This window comes from Trachypithecus francoisi, unplaced genomic scaffold, assembly GCF_009764315.1.
Source record: "Trachypithecus francoisi isolate TF-2019V2 unplaced genomic scaffold, Tfra_2.0 Lachesis_group8, whole genome shotgun sequence".
Classification (NCBI taxonomy): Eukaryota; Metazoa; Chordata; class Mammalia; order Primates; family Cercopithecidae; genus Trachypithecus; species Trachypithecus francoisi.
This window is the reverse complement of record NW_022681473.1, coordinates 99,036,186-99,049,743: the sequence shown is the minus strand read 5'-3', so window position 1 is coordinate 99,049,743 and position 13,558 is coordinate 99,036,186. Positions and strand designations below refer to the sequence as shown.

Here is a 13,558-nt window from a genome sequence, read left to right as displayed (position 1 = left end):
GCTCTACTTACAAATTTCCTCCATTAGACTGTGGGCTCCTTAGAGCAGGCTAATTCTATTGTGGCATTATGAGGAGTAACACATAGTAGGGTACTCAAGAAATGTGTGCATGTGTGTGGAGTAAACAAACGAATCCTTCTAGGGTCATCCTACCACTTATGCTGCACTCCCCCACCAAAATCTCAATGCATCCCGCACACTCTCCTGAGTCAGCCCAAATCTTCAACTTGGTGTTCAAGATTCTCTATGATTCACCAATTTCTCCAGCTCCAGCTCCCAGCTCCTGTTATTCCTCTTGAGTGCCAGTAAAAAAAAAAAACTGTTAAGACCCTCCCCAATCTTACACTTTCCAAAAGCCCCAAGGAGACCAATCAAATCCTTTCTACTGAAATGGTTAGTCTCCTGCTGTATTTCAATCACTGGTAAACATACTATTCAGAATAAGTGACATACCTCGAAAATATTACATGGGAAGGTTAGAAAGGATACAAAAATGATAGATCATCACCTCCTGAAAAACAGAAATCAGAATTGTAGAGCTAAAAGGATATATAGTCCTGAACACTTCAAGCAGCATAGTTAAGAGATTTTTCTTAAGGCCACACAGTGATCTACTGCTACCACCTGGATTAGAAATCAGAGTCCCAGACTGTCAGACCCTCTATGTCAGCACTGGTTCCACCTAATGCACCAGGGCCACTCTCTCCCAGTGTGGTCACTCGTAGCATTCTCTCCTTCCAACACCGAGCTAAACACAACAGGATTTACATGTATACCCACCAAGGACAAACCAAATCCTGCTGCCCCTTGTGTTTTACAAGGCTCTTGGCAATGTATCTCTCATATTCTGATGCCCTTATATCCCAGCATTGGTTTTAGATGGTGTTGAAATGGGTTCAGGCTAAGAACAACAGGTGCCAGACTGCCTGCAATCAGGTACACTGAAGGACAACTAGAGCTTGGTCATGCTGGGTTTGTAAATAATTTAAGAGACTGGGCTTACATTTACCCTCATATCTTCTAGTAGACATTCTGCCATGGGAGTGTAGCCAAACCAAAAATGGAAAAGGTCGGCCGGGCGCGGTGGCTCACGCCTGTAATCCCAGCACTTTGGGAGGCCGAGGCGGGCGGATCAGGAGGTCAGGAGATCGAGACCATCCTGGCTAACACAGTGAAACCCCATCTCTACTGAAAAAAAAATATAAAAACTTGGCCGGATGAGGTGGCGGGAGCCTGTAGTCCCAGCTACTCGGGAGGCTGAGGCAGGAGAATGGCACGAACCCGGGAGGCGGAGCTTGTAGTGAGCCGAGATCGCACCACTGCACTCCAGCCTGGGCGACATAGCGAGACTCTATCTCAAAAAAACAAAAACAAACAAACAAAAAAAAATGGAAAAGGTCTAGCACCTCAGGGTTGTAAGAAGTATACAAGTTGCCAGGCACGGTGGCTCACACCTGTAATCCCAGTACTTTGGAAGGCTGAGGCAAGAGGATTACTTGAGTCCAGGAGTTTGAGACCAGCCTGGGCAAAACAGATCTCATCTCTACAAAAAAATAAACAAAATTAACCAGGTGTGGTGGCATGTATCTGTGGTTCCAGCTACTCAGGAGGCTGAGGTAGGAGAATCACTTGAGCCCAAGAAGTCAAGGCTGCAGTGAGCGGAGATCACACCACTGCACTCCAGCCTGGGCAACAGAGTAAGACCCTGTCACCAAAAAAAAAAGTATAGAAGTTGATTCTATATATGAATATAGATCACTGGTTCTTAATGGAGTGGTAGTAGTATCTTAATTATACATATATACTGCATGAACACATGTAAATAAGTCCCCTACCCCAGTGATTCTGATGGGAGAAGGGTGAGGATAGAGGAAGCTAGATATGTGCATTGTGAGACATCTTTCAGTGATTTCCAGCCCTGATTGAACCACTGGTTTAGATCCTAAGTATCTGAGAACGAACCTGCCTAAAAAGGCAACATATACTAATGCTGATCAATCATGGCTCACATTTTTTAATGTGATTCATAGCTCACAAAGTCCTTACACATGTATTATCTTCACAAGAACCCTGGAAGGTTGGCAATGCAGGCAACACCACTACGGTTATTCTAAAGAGGAAACTGAGACTCGGAGGAAACATGACTGCCTTACTGTCAAGAACTGAATTTGGACCTCCTATTTTTCAAACCAAATGCTCTTTTAGGAGAGCTCTAACAACCTGGCAGTAAATGATAAAGGCTGAATGAACTGAAGCCCAAAATCTGATCTAGCATTACTGATGAACTCACAATATGGACTCTAGTCCCATTCATTCTCATTTTTCTCTTCTGCTTAGAGAAGACAATATTTTTTTTTCTTCTCTCACTTTCTGTTCTCCTCAAAGCACCAACACAAAAACATCATGTACTACCAGCTCTACTGAGTGGGGCAAAAATCTTACGGTTGGATGGATGCCAGGAGGCTGGGATCAATAGCAGTCGTGTTTAGAATTCAGACATGTGGCCGGGCGCGGTGGCTCAAGCCTGTAATCCCAGCACTTTGGGAGGCCGAGACGGGCGGATCACGAGGTCAGGAGATCGAGACCATCTGGCTAACACGGTGAAACCCCGTCTCTACTAAAAATACAAAAAAAAAAACTAGCCGGGCGAGGTGGCGGGCACCTGTAGTCCCAGCTACTCGGGAGGCTGAGGCAGGAGAATGGCGTAAACCCGGGAGGCGGAGCTTGCAGTGAGCTGAGATCCGGCCACTGCACTCCAGTCCGGGCGACAGAGCAAGACTCCGCCTCAAAAAAAAGAATTCAGACATGTACGACTCATGTTAAAAGCAATTAAATGAGGCTGAAGTCTTCCAGTAATACACTTTCCAAAGAAAGCTGTGTTAATATAAATAAATGGATGAGCTTGAGAATATATATAATTTCCAACTGAAGGAAATGAGATAATTTTATGAAATAAAAATCAAATGTATCTGTAGTAAGGGGGAAAACTAATGTACACAGCTGAAAATCAAGATAGGTAAAATAAAACAATTGGTCTTAATTCTAGCAGTAATCATCTTATAATTCAAAGACAGATAAGCGATAGAATTCTTGATAAAAGAACTTTTAGATCATGTATATAACATTTCTGCAGCATTTTCCAAGCTTAACATTTTATCTGGAATCTTATAAAAGATTTATTCCCTCAAGCAAAGACAAAAATGAGGCTACATTAACAAAAAGTGCCTACTTCCCCCTTAATAATATCATAAACTCTTAGTACCTGACCAGACAGAGTCCAGGTACATTACAGATAGTAAGTACCTTTAGTCTGTAGATGGTGAAAGCAAAGAAATAAATATTTAATTCACATAAGATGTACATGGAAAAATAAATAAGGTACATTACAGATACTAAGTACCTTTAGCCTGTAGATGGTGAAAGGAAAGAAATAAATATCTAATTCATATAAGATGCACATGGAAAAATAAAAAATAACCAGAATCTATGGTAAGAATGAGGTAAGTCAAATGAATATGCCTCCTCATGGGAAAATAGTCACTTCTTTATTAGATGATCTTTCAAGCTTTGTATGTTTCTGAATTTCTATGGTCAGTTACTATTCATCTATTTCAATTTATAAAGTTACAGTAGTCACATATAATGATCACTCAGACCAATGTCCCTTTCATCACCCTTGTGTTCCTTTATTCTAAATAAATGCCAGTTCAACAGCTCTTAGTCTCCTATCAGACAGCATGAAGAGTAGAGATCTCCACAACATTCCAAGGCCACCACATCACCTCATAAGTTTAGAGCAGAAACTAAAACTCACTGGGACGGGGAGGCGGTTAAATGTCTCTGAACAGCATAATGATGACTACGCTCCTCCTTATTTAAAAAATACAATTTTTTCATTTTAATTTACACCAGAGTCAAAATAAAGCTCATTTTCTCATTTAGGGGAAATTGTTTTTTAAGTTTTAGGAGGTCAAACATCACATTTCTTGGAACAAGGGGATTTTAAAATAAATGTGTATTTGAAGAATATGAATTATTAATTGTCTTTCATAGCTTTCATAAAACATGAATGACTCCAGGGACTGAGGCTCCTAATGCTTCTAGAATTACAAGAGTTATCCATAATATATTATTTTCCTGAATCTACAGATTAAAATATCAAGGCTGAAAGTATATAAAGAGATCTCATCTTCCCCCACCATTTTTAAAAAGTAATCTTTGGCCAGGCTCAGTGGCTCATGCCTATAATTCCAGCACATTGGGAGGCCAAGGTGGGAGGATCACTTGGTGTCAGGAGTTCATGACCAGCCTAGTCAACGTAGAGATCCTGTTACCAAAAATAAAAATAAAAAATTAGCCAGATTTGGTGGTACATTCTTATAGTCCTCGCTACTCAGGAGGCTAAGGCGGGAGGATTGCTGTCTCAAACTCCTGAGCTTTAATTGAAGTATGGCATACCTCAAAAAAAGTACACAAACCATAGGCTTATAGCTTATGAATTTTCATAAAGTAAATATACCCCATGAAACTACCACCCAGATTAAGAAATGAGAACACTCTCAAGTTCTCTAGGAGCCCCCTTCATGCTCCTTCCCAGTAATCACTCCCTCTTTTCCTCAAAGGTAAACTCTAACCCCAAATATTAGTTTTGCTTTTACAAAAAAACCTTTATGTAACTAGAGTATTATAGTATTTACTCTTCTGTCTGGCATCTTTTGCTCAATACCATGTTTCCAAAATTTGTCCGTTATTGGATGTAGCAGTAATTCCTTCATAGCTATATAACAATTCGTCATATGACTATGCCACAATTTATCTACCCTACAATTTAGGTTATTTCTAATCTTTGACAGTGATATTTAGTGCTGCTGTGAGAAACACTCACCGGTCCAAACCCAAAGAATGGACTTAGAGGCACAAAGAACAGCAAAAGTGAGACTTTAATAATGGTCTTATGAGATCAGATGTCTGGTAGGCAGGCATGTCCAGGGCAGTCACAACAGGTAATTTATCTGGGTAGGAAGCATCCAGCAAGGGAGAAAGATGTAGCCTGGGAGGCTAGGCCAGTCTCTCCTTTACACGTTTTTCTGCCTGCTTTATACTCTCTGGCAGCTGATTAGATTGCGCCCACGAGATTAAGGGTGGATCTGCCTTCCCTAGTCCACTGACTCAAACATTAATCTCTCTTGGTAACACCCTCACAGACACACCCAGGATCAATACTTTGTATACGTCAATCCAATCAAGTTCACAAGCAGTATTAACTAGCACAGTAGGAAACTTATGTCTGTTCTTTTTCTGTGTTCCATCTCTGTTACTTCCTTTTCCTACTGACTTTTTTCTCCGTTAAGATATGGAGGAAATGGAGCCTTCCCTTCCTTTTAAGAAATAGTGGTGGCTGGGCACAGTGGATGATGCCTGCAATCCCGGCACTCTGATAGGCTAACGTGGGCAGATCACTTGAGGTCAGGAGTTCAAGACCACCCTGGCCAACATGGCAAAACCCTGTCTGTACTAAAAATAGAAAAATTAGCTGGGCAAGGTGGCATGTGCCTGTAGTCCCAGCTACTTGGGAGGGTAAGGCACAAGAATCACTCCAGCCTGGGAAGTGGAGGTGGCAGTAAGCTGAGGTCACGCCACTGCACTCCAGCCTGGGTGATGAAGTGAGACTCTGTCTCACAAAAAAAAGAAAAAAGAGAAAAAAAGTGGCATCCTCCTCCTCCTCCTCCGCCCCATCTTCCCCCTCTTTTCTTCCTCCCTATGACTGACTGTCTTCAATTTTGACTAAGTGTTAAGAGTATGGCTGTTTCTGCTTACATACCATATGGCAGTGCTCTCAATCTTTTTCAGTAGAGGAAGATGTTTAACATCAAACTATTTACAAGATGATAATTCTACAGTGATATATGTCATTTAAGAAAACAAAAGACAGAAAAGTACTCTTAATTTAGCAAAACAAACAAGTTCCTATTTTGTTAATCTTAATATAGCCTTTACATACTTTTAAGGAATGATAATACATATGTATGGTATAGATAGATAACTTATTCACTGTAGAGTCAATGCTCAGAATTTTAGAAATTCCTAGTAATAACAAGGAAAACCCACACAGATTCTTGTACCATAGGCTGAGAATTACTAAAAGTAAGTCTTATAATAGTTCTCTAGCCCTGCCTCTATTTCTTCACATAAGCAACAGGATTCTGAGTTATGAAGCAAAATATTAGGAAGAAGAAGAAAGGAGGAAAGAATCTACATGTTTTTTCCAACTTTGAGACTTTCGTGTACTATATCAGAAATTATGATGATATAATCTTACAACAGCCAGTAATGACTACTAACAGTCAAAAGAATTCCCATCATTTAGACCATTAATGAATGCTAATACATACAAAAATATCGGCAAATGATTGTAAGTATCAGTCTCCACAATCATGATGGTCATATCCACACATACCCACATACACAGTTCTCTACATAGTAGAGCATGCAACCAGTGGAATAACAGACTCAGCCACATAATGAAACTGACCACCATGATTCAAATACAGTTAATTTGTTCTGCTAGATGTGCATATAAATCCCTAACTCAAGTATATAAATGTCAAATTATCTCTAACTTGACACAAGCTGAATAAACCATGATGAAGTATAAAGGGCATCACCTGGATTGATTTACTGTTTAGGCCGTTTCATTGGAAAGGATCTAAATGACCACCCAACTGAGCAAACTATTAATAATACAACTACTTTCTACAACATAAACAAAGGGATATATACACACATAGCCCTTTTTTTCTAACACCTTACTCAAATTTATTATGAATCTGTTTTTTCCTCAAGTTTTATCTGGTTAGTACATTTTGCAAGTTTAATAAAAGAAACAGTACTCTGACTCTAACACCAAACATTAGTTCTCTAAGAAGTATTAGAATAAACACATTCTGACATAGTCATTAAAATTCTGCCTTAAATGAATCTGGTATAATACTCCAAGTGTAAAAACAACAGGTTTGACTTGTTTCCTGAAAAATTTCCTCTTATTCTCAGAGTTAATGGCTGCCCTGAACAGGTTTACATATCATCCTTAACACCCACTGCAGAGTCAAGGAGTGCAATCCGACCTGGATCTGAGTGCTAGCTCTCCTACAATCTAACCACATTTGAATAAGGTCACAATTATTCAGGCTACTCATGTTCAATGGCATCAAATTCAACATTCACCATGATACTGTCAACGAAGAAATTTTAGCAGGATCCACTTTTTCGGTCAATCAACAAATATTTATGGGCAAGGAATTGCATTACAGAGTGCAGTCACAACTTCCATGAGCATTCAATTCCAAAGTTGACAGGCAAGGTGAAAATCAACATATCAAATTACACTAGACTATCCCTTTTACCACCCAGAGAGTACCATACACTCAGTTTTCCACATGCAACTTGAGGAGCTCGAAGTTAGATAAAAGGAAGGAAGAAAGGCAAAATCAATATGCACATCTTAGGACAACTCATCCTTTAAGAATTCATCAAATTCTTTGCAAATAGGACATGTGTGAAGTATTCCAATGGAATTGTGACTGCCTATAGAGTTAACTACATTGTTTTAATATTAAGAATCTATCATCTTAATACAAATTCATGGATTTGTTTAACACAAGATGGGGTAGAAGGGAAGTAGCAACTTGGAAAGGGCTGAGTGTGTTAGATACATCCAGTCTGGCAGAATGGGAATTTACTGTATAGCATTAACAGGTAAAATATTAAGAATGAATATAGTTGCATTTCACTGATTCAGATATCTACAGAGCATTTATTATGTGTCAACTATGAAAAAATTCAGCTGCTGCTCTCAAGGAGTTTATAGTCTAGTGATGAGAGACAATCACCAAGTAACACAGCAGAATGATGTACACGAAGTCCGGTGGTCCAGAAAGGAAGAATTTCCTGAGTCGACCTGAAGGAGGCAGAAAAGGCTTCAAAACGGAAACAGTTCAGAAGAAAAAGCAATGAAGGAGAAGACATCCTAGGCAGAGGGAAAATGTGTATACAATTTAAAAATCAAGAAGATACGAGAATATGGTATGTTTAACTGGTCTTCACGGGCTGGAAGTAATGGTAAATGTTTCCTAATATTTAATCTATAAGAAAAAATTAAGCTGCTGGGATTCCAGTGAGATTTTATAGTAACTAATAGGAGATGCACAATAATCTGTATCTGCCTACGGTTCTGTTCTATTTCTTCATGTTCTGTTTCCTAATGTAGCCACTTGTAAAAGAGAACTAATTGTGGATAAGGAGAGCAATTTCAGGAGAAGAAATATTTACTTGCAACGTCTGCTTCAGCTTTTAATACTCTCGAATGTGAATATTCTTGACTACCTCGGAAATGACCTATGGCCCTAATAATGCTTCAGAGTCAAGGCTTCAGAGTCATATAAAGCAGCTTTGCATCCTGGCTCTGCCATTTCCTAGCTGAATATTCTTGGGAAAGTTACTTCCATTTCCTAAGCTTCAATTTCCTCATCTACAAAATAAAAGATAAAACATGAGTGACCTCAGCACTGTTTACGAGGAGATGGCCAACGATGAGCCAGAAAGCCTGCCCAGAGCCGACAAGCACTGTGATGAGCAATAGGAATACAAAGGAAAATAAGAGCCAGAGCCAGAGCCAAAGACAGAGAGAAGTGCAACCACATCAGCGCTGTAATTATTGGAGGTGCTCTAGACAGGGGACCATGGGAGTAGTTCCAAAAGCAGGAGCCCGTAGGATGTGAGAGAGTCAGAAAAACCTTCATGAAAGGGGTAACCTTTTACACATGCTGACAAGAGGCCCAGAAAGATAAATGGCATGTCCCCAGCCACCCAGAAACTCTGAGACATAGCCTGCTTTTTAGACCTCAGCCCAGAGTTCTTTCCTTACTAAAGGTATCTGCTATTAGTAATTTTCTATGACTAGTTGTTAGATCATGGATCATGGATGACATTTGTTTTTGTATAGAAAAAGAAAAAAAAAGCAACATACAGAAAGAGCATAGGACAATAAACAACAGGGAATGAAGATTCAGGAGACCTGGGGGCATATACCAGTTCTGCCACCAAAGAAGCTATGACATTAGGCAAGTCATTCACTTGCTTTCAGCCCTAACTTATTTGGGTACTTTTAAAGTATTAGCTATGTATGTATACGTTTAAGGAAAACAGTATTTCAAACAAAATCTTCCCTGGAAGCTCAAAATGTAAAGAGGAAAATAAAGTTGAGCTGGTCTGGATGAGGACTAAATTGAACCCTAGAGCCCTGCCCAAATAACTCTCTCATGCGGGGGGTGGGGGGTGGAGAGGAGAGTCCATAGGTCACTCGATATAATACTGAAAACCACTGAAGTAGATCAGTGGCTGCAACACTCACTCTTCAATTTCATGGATCAGAAAAAGCTCAAAAAAGATTTTAAAGGGGTGAAATGGGTTTTTACTTTGCCAAATAATAAGACTTTTTAAAAATTATCAGTATTATTTCATAAATGAAAGGATATTTTAACACCAAAAAAATAGGAAGAACAAAATATCAAATGAATAAAGCCAGCTTTGCTTTATGAAACTACTGTTCGGTCAGAGAAAAAGTCATTGAAGACCAGTAGATTAGAAAGTCAGTCCAGGGCATCTCTCAAGTCTACTAGAGTTTTTTAAGGTTTGTTGTTGTTGTTGTTGTTGTTGTTGTTGTTGTTTGGTCTGTTTGTTTTGTTTTGTTTTGTTTTGTTTTGTTTGAGACAGAGTCTCGCTCTGTCACCCAGGCTGGACTGCAGTGGCATAATCTCGGCTCACTGCAGCCTCCACCTCCTGGGTTAAAGTGATTCTCCCGCCTCAGCCTCCCAAGTATGCTGGGATTACAGATGCATACCACCACGCCCGGCTAATCTCTGTATTTTTAGTAGAGATAGGGTTTTGCCATGTTGGCCAGGCTGCTCTTGAACCCCTCACCTCAGGTGATCCACCCGTCTCGGCCTCCCAAAGTGCTGGGATTACAGGCATGAGCCACCACGCCCAGCCTAGAGTTTTAAAATTAAATAACTACTACTTCTTCAGACCTCCTATTCTGAGAGCTCTAACTTCAACACTACTTTTCTGTTAGTACAGAGATTACCTTAGGTATTCAAGAAACTGTTACCTAAAACTAATATTTGTTAAGTATAAATAAAAACACAATACAAACCAGAAAATAAAAACAAGTGAAAATGTACAATGTCTATAAAACTTCAACCTCGAAATGTATGACATCATATTAATTTTCCCCACATCTAAAAACTATGAACTCTAATCATCATTTTTAATACAGTCAAAGCAACTTTTAACTATTTTAAGTATTTGAGCTCTTTCCTACTCTTTGCTCCTTCATAGTCAGTGTTCAATTTCATCAGCCTCAGACTTTTGTTTAATAAATCACACTTTTGGCCAGGTGCGGTGGCTCATGTCTATAATCCCAGCACTTTGGGAGGCCGAGGAGGGCAGATCACGGGGTCAGGTGATCAAGACCATCCTGGCTAACACGGTGAAACTCTGTCTCTACTAAAAATACAAAAAATTAGCTGGGCATGGTGAGCCAAGATCACGCCACTGCACTCCAGCCTGGGTGACAGAGCAATACTCCAACTTAAAAAATAAATAAATAAATAAAAATCACACTTTCTTTTCAAAAGTAGCACACTACTGAGATATTTCTGAGGATCTATTTCCCCAAGTTTTAGCACTATTGTTCCTTTGCCTTACATTTCTACAAAATCATTCCAGCAACCAAGGACTCCTACTGGCACTTGTGACCCTCAAAACAAAAGGAAATTTAGTTAGATAATGAGATAAAGCTGTATTCCAGGATTATGTAACCTCCCTGAACCCAAAAAGCAATGTGGTCTATTGATCACTGCTACAAGTATTTTTCTGGATCTTAGTTTAAAATCTCTAGGTCATAAGAATATACGACATCTTGTTAGCTAAAGTAAAAACAATTCTATTGTGCAGTTCAAATATTTCTCTGCTAAAGAAAGTTTTGATACCCAAAAGACCTATATTTCCCAAACCACTATTAGGTACCCAGCAAATCTTTGTAACAGTTTCAGCTCCGTATTTATCTTCCATTCCCAATTCTGCACATAACATAATCTAGGCAGAACTTAGATCTATCTTTTAACAAAAAGTCGTATCAGATTCCTGAGAGGTCCATTCCAACTTTAGTTTATCCTACTCACACTTTAAAGCAATTTTTCTTAGAAATACTTTCAATATGCCAGAGAAGAGATTACCAGTAATCATCATTTCTAAAATTGAAAATTCACATTATCATTAACTTTTCTCTTTTCTGGGAAATAAAGATAATTCCATTAAACTTCACTCAAACACTAACCCCCCCCCAAAAAAAATACTGTGTCCTTTATATCCTTCCTTGTATAATAAAATGATGTTTGCTGCACAAAACACAAAACAAGGTAGAAAGACAGCTATGTGAGTCCTCCCTTTCTTACACTTTCAGTTTCTATGCAGTGATTGCTTAGAATAGCTATAAACAGCTATGACTACATTTCCTGGTAAATTAAGTCTGCAAGTACCACTTTCTTTGACCATTAAAATACCTTCTGGATATCTTGTAGGTTCAGGGATCAAAGGGATGCTCTAGCTGGAATCTGACTGAAGGGATTCAGAAGGCAACAACCTAAGTAACACAATGATCAGGTTTACAGAAGAGGATCAACGAGAAGACAAAGTTTACTCAAAAACTAAGTCACATCTGTCATTTGAAGCACACACACTGAGAGAAACCTGATAATTTACATCATATTTCTCCTTACATATCACAGAAATTTGTGCCATCCTCCCTTTACCAAGTGTTTCCAAATAATATCTTCTGGGTCTGCTTCCAAAAGGCACCTTAAAAGCCATGAGAGCCTTCATCCCCTGTCACTTTCATTTGAAAGGAAGCTAGGTGCAAAAGGTTGGTTTGAGCTCATTCCTTGGGCTCTGTCAGTCAGCCTGAACCTGTCACTGCTGGCAGTCCTCAGTGTCTTGAGGAATGTTTGAGTCCTGGCTGCAAACCAGCCACTGATCCCTCTGGTAATATCACTCTTACAAAAGGGCTGCCATCTCTGAGCACTCAGACAAGGGCTGTGAAATGGAGTTAGCTAAACTATTCAGAGCAATAATAAAACACAGCCTCTGTCTATTTAAAGCTCCTGGCTGAGCTGCAAAGCCATGTCAGCTCTTCTTTCTGTTCTTAGTCCCATCCTTAGTGGTTATAAAGAAATGAGACCTTCTCTTGACAAGAAAAATCTTCTTCCTTTTTTAGATGTCAGGAAATAAACACACAGGACAAACACGGAAGGGGAGTGGGAAATGGAAGGGAGAGTCTGGCATAAGGAGTTCACTTCAGATATCAGTCCCCAGTGAAAATGCCTGATTCTCACGACTTTACCATTTTTTCATTTCCCCAGCAGACACAGTATTAAAACCAAATATACACATCAATTTATGTAGGAATAAAAGAAGAGGTTTCCAGGAGGATAGCTCAAGGGTGAGAGCAATTTCTTACAGCTTAAACCACCAGGGGAAAAAAAATTGAGCATACAGCATCAGTAAATATAAAAAATAAACCATATTTAGTGATATATACAAATGTGCATGAATAAAAACAAAAGAAATACAGTAACAGGGCTTTCTTTGGCTCTAGATTATACATCTTTCATCTTACATTTATATATGCAGAAATGAGAGCTTCTTAGTGAAATAAAATAGGTTTATTTTTATGCTAAACATGCAATATTCATAAATATCAAATGCTTTTATTAGATTTAAGATTTTCTTCTTAAATTTCAATCCTTCCCACTACAGCCTCTGAGATCTAGTGTCCCTGCCATGGTGGTTCATGCTTGCACTTTAAAGCATATGCAGAAGCCACCACCTTATTTAGCAGTCAGGCTGCACACACTGGAGCTCTCGTTTTCGGGCACCTTTGAAGACAGAGTGATATTTAATACTGAATATAAGCAGTCTTTTCATCTTACACTGTAGAATAATTGCTTCCCACTTCAGAACTATAGCATGAGTTATCATCTCTGACTTGCTCTCTAAGTGCTACGGCCAGCACAGAAAAAAAAATGACAAAAAATATTAAGGGCCTCCTCAAGGGAGTTGGAGCTTTGCTAACTGTCAAGAGGAAATCATGGCTAGTCAGAAACAGCACAATGAGATACAGCATGAGAAATGACATACGTTATTGGGCCCTAGTTCTAGGAAATCATTTCTACTAAATGTCCTCAGAATGCAGAAGCTGAACACTTCTCAGTGACAAACACATTATATAAAAATCATAGCTGCACGTGGACGGTGTTTATAATTATACATACATACTTGAGGAAAACTGTACATATGTATTTGCTGAAAAGTATCAGCTACAGACTATAGTAAAAGTGGGAGATACAGAATGCTTTTCCCCTAGATTCTAAGAGCTGAACTGATGCTTTCAAAGTTACCTGTTATCAGGTTGGGTTCACACGGGCTGTCTACCTGAATATGA

At 39.2% G+C, this 13,558-nt stretch overlaps 1 protein-coding gene across 1 annotated transcript in view; it reads right to left on the bottom strand.

The window, feature by feature from the left end:
* DDX10 (DEAD-box helicase 10) overlaps positions 1-13,558 on the bottom strand; it is a 281,967-nt gene that overhangs the window by 77,547 nt on the left and 190,862 nt on the right. The gene's annotated exons all lie outside the window — the stretch shown is intronic.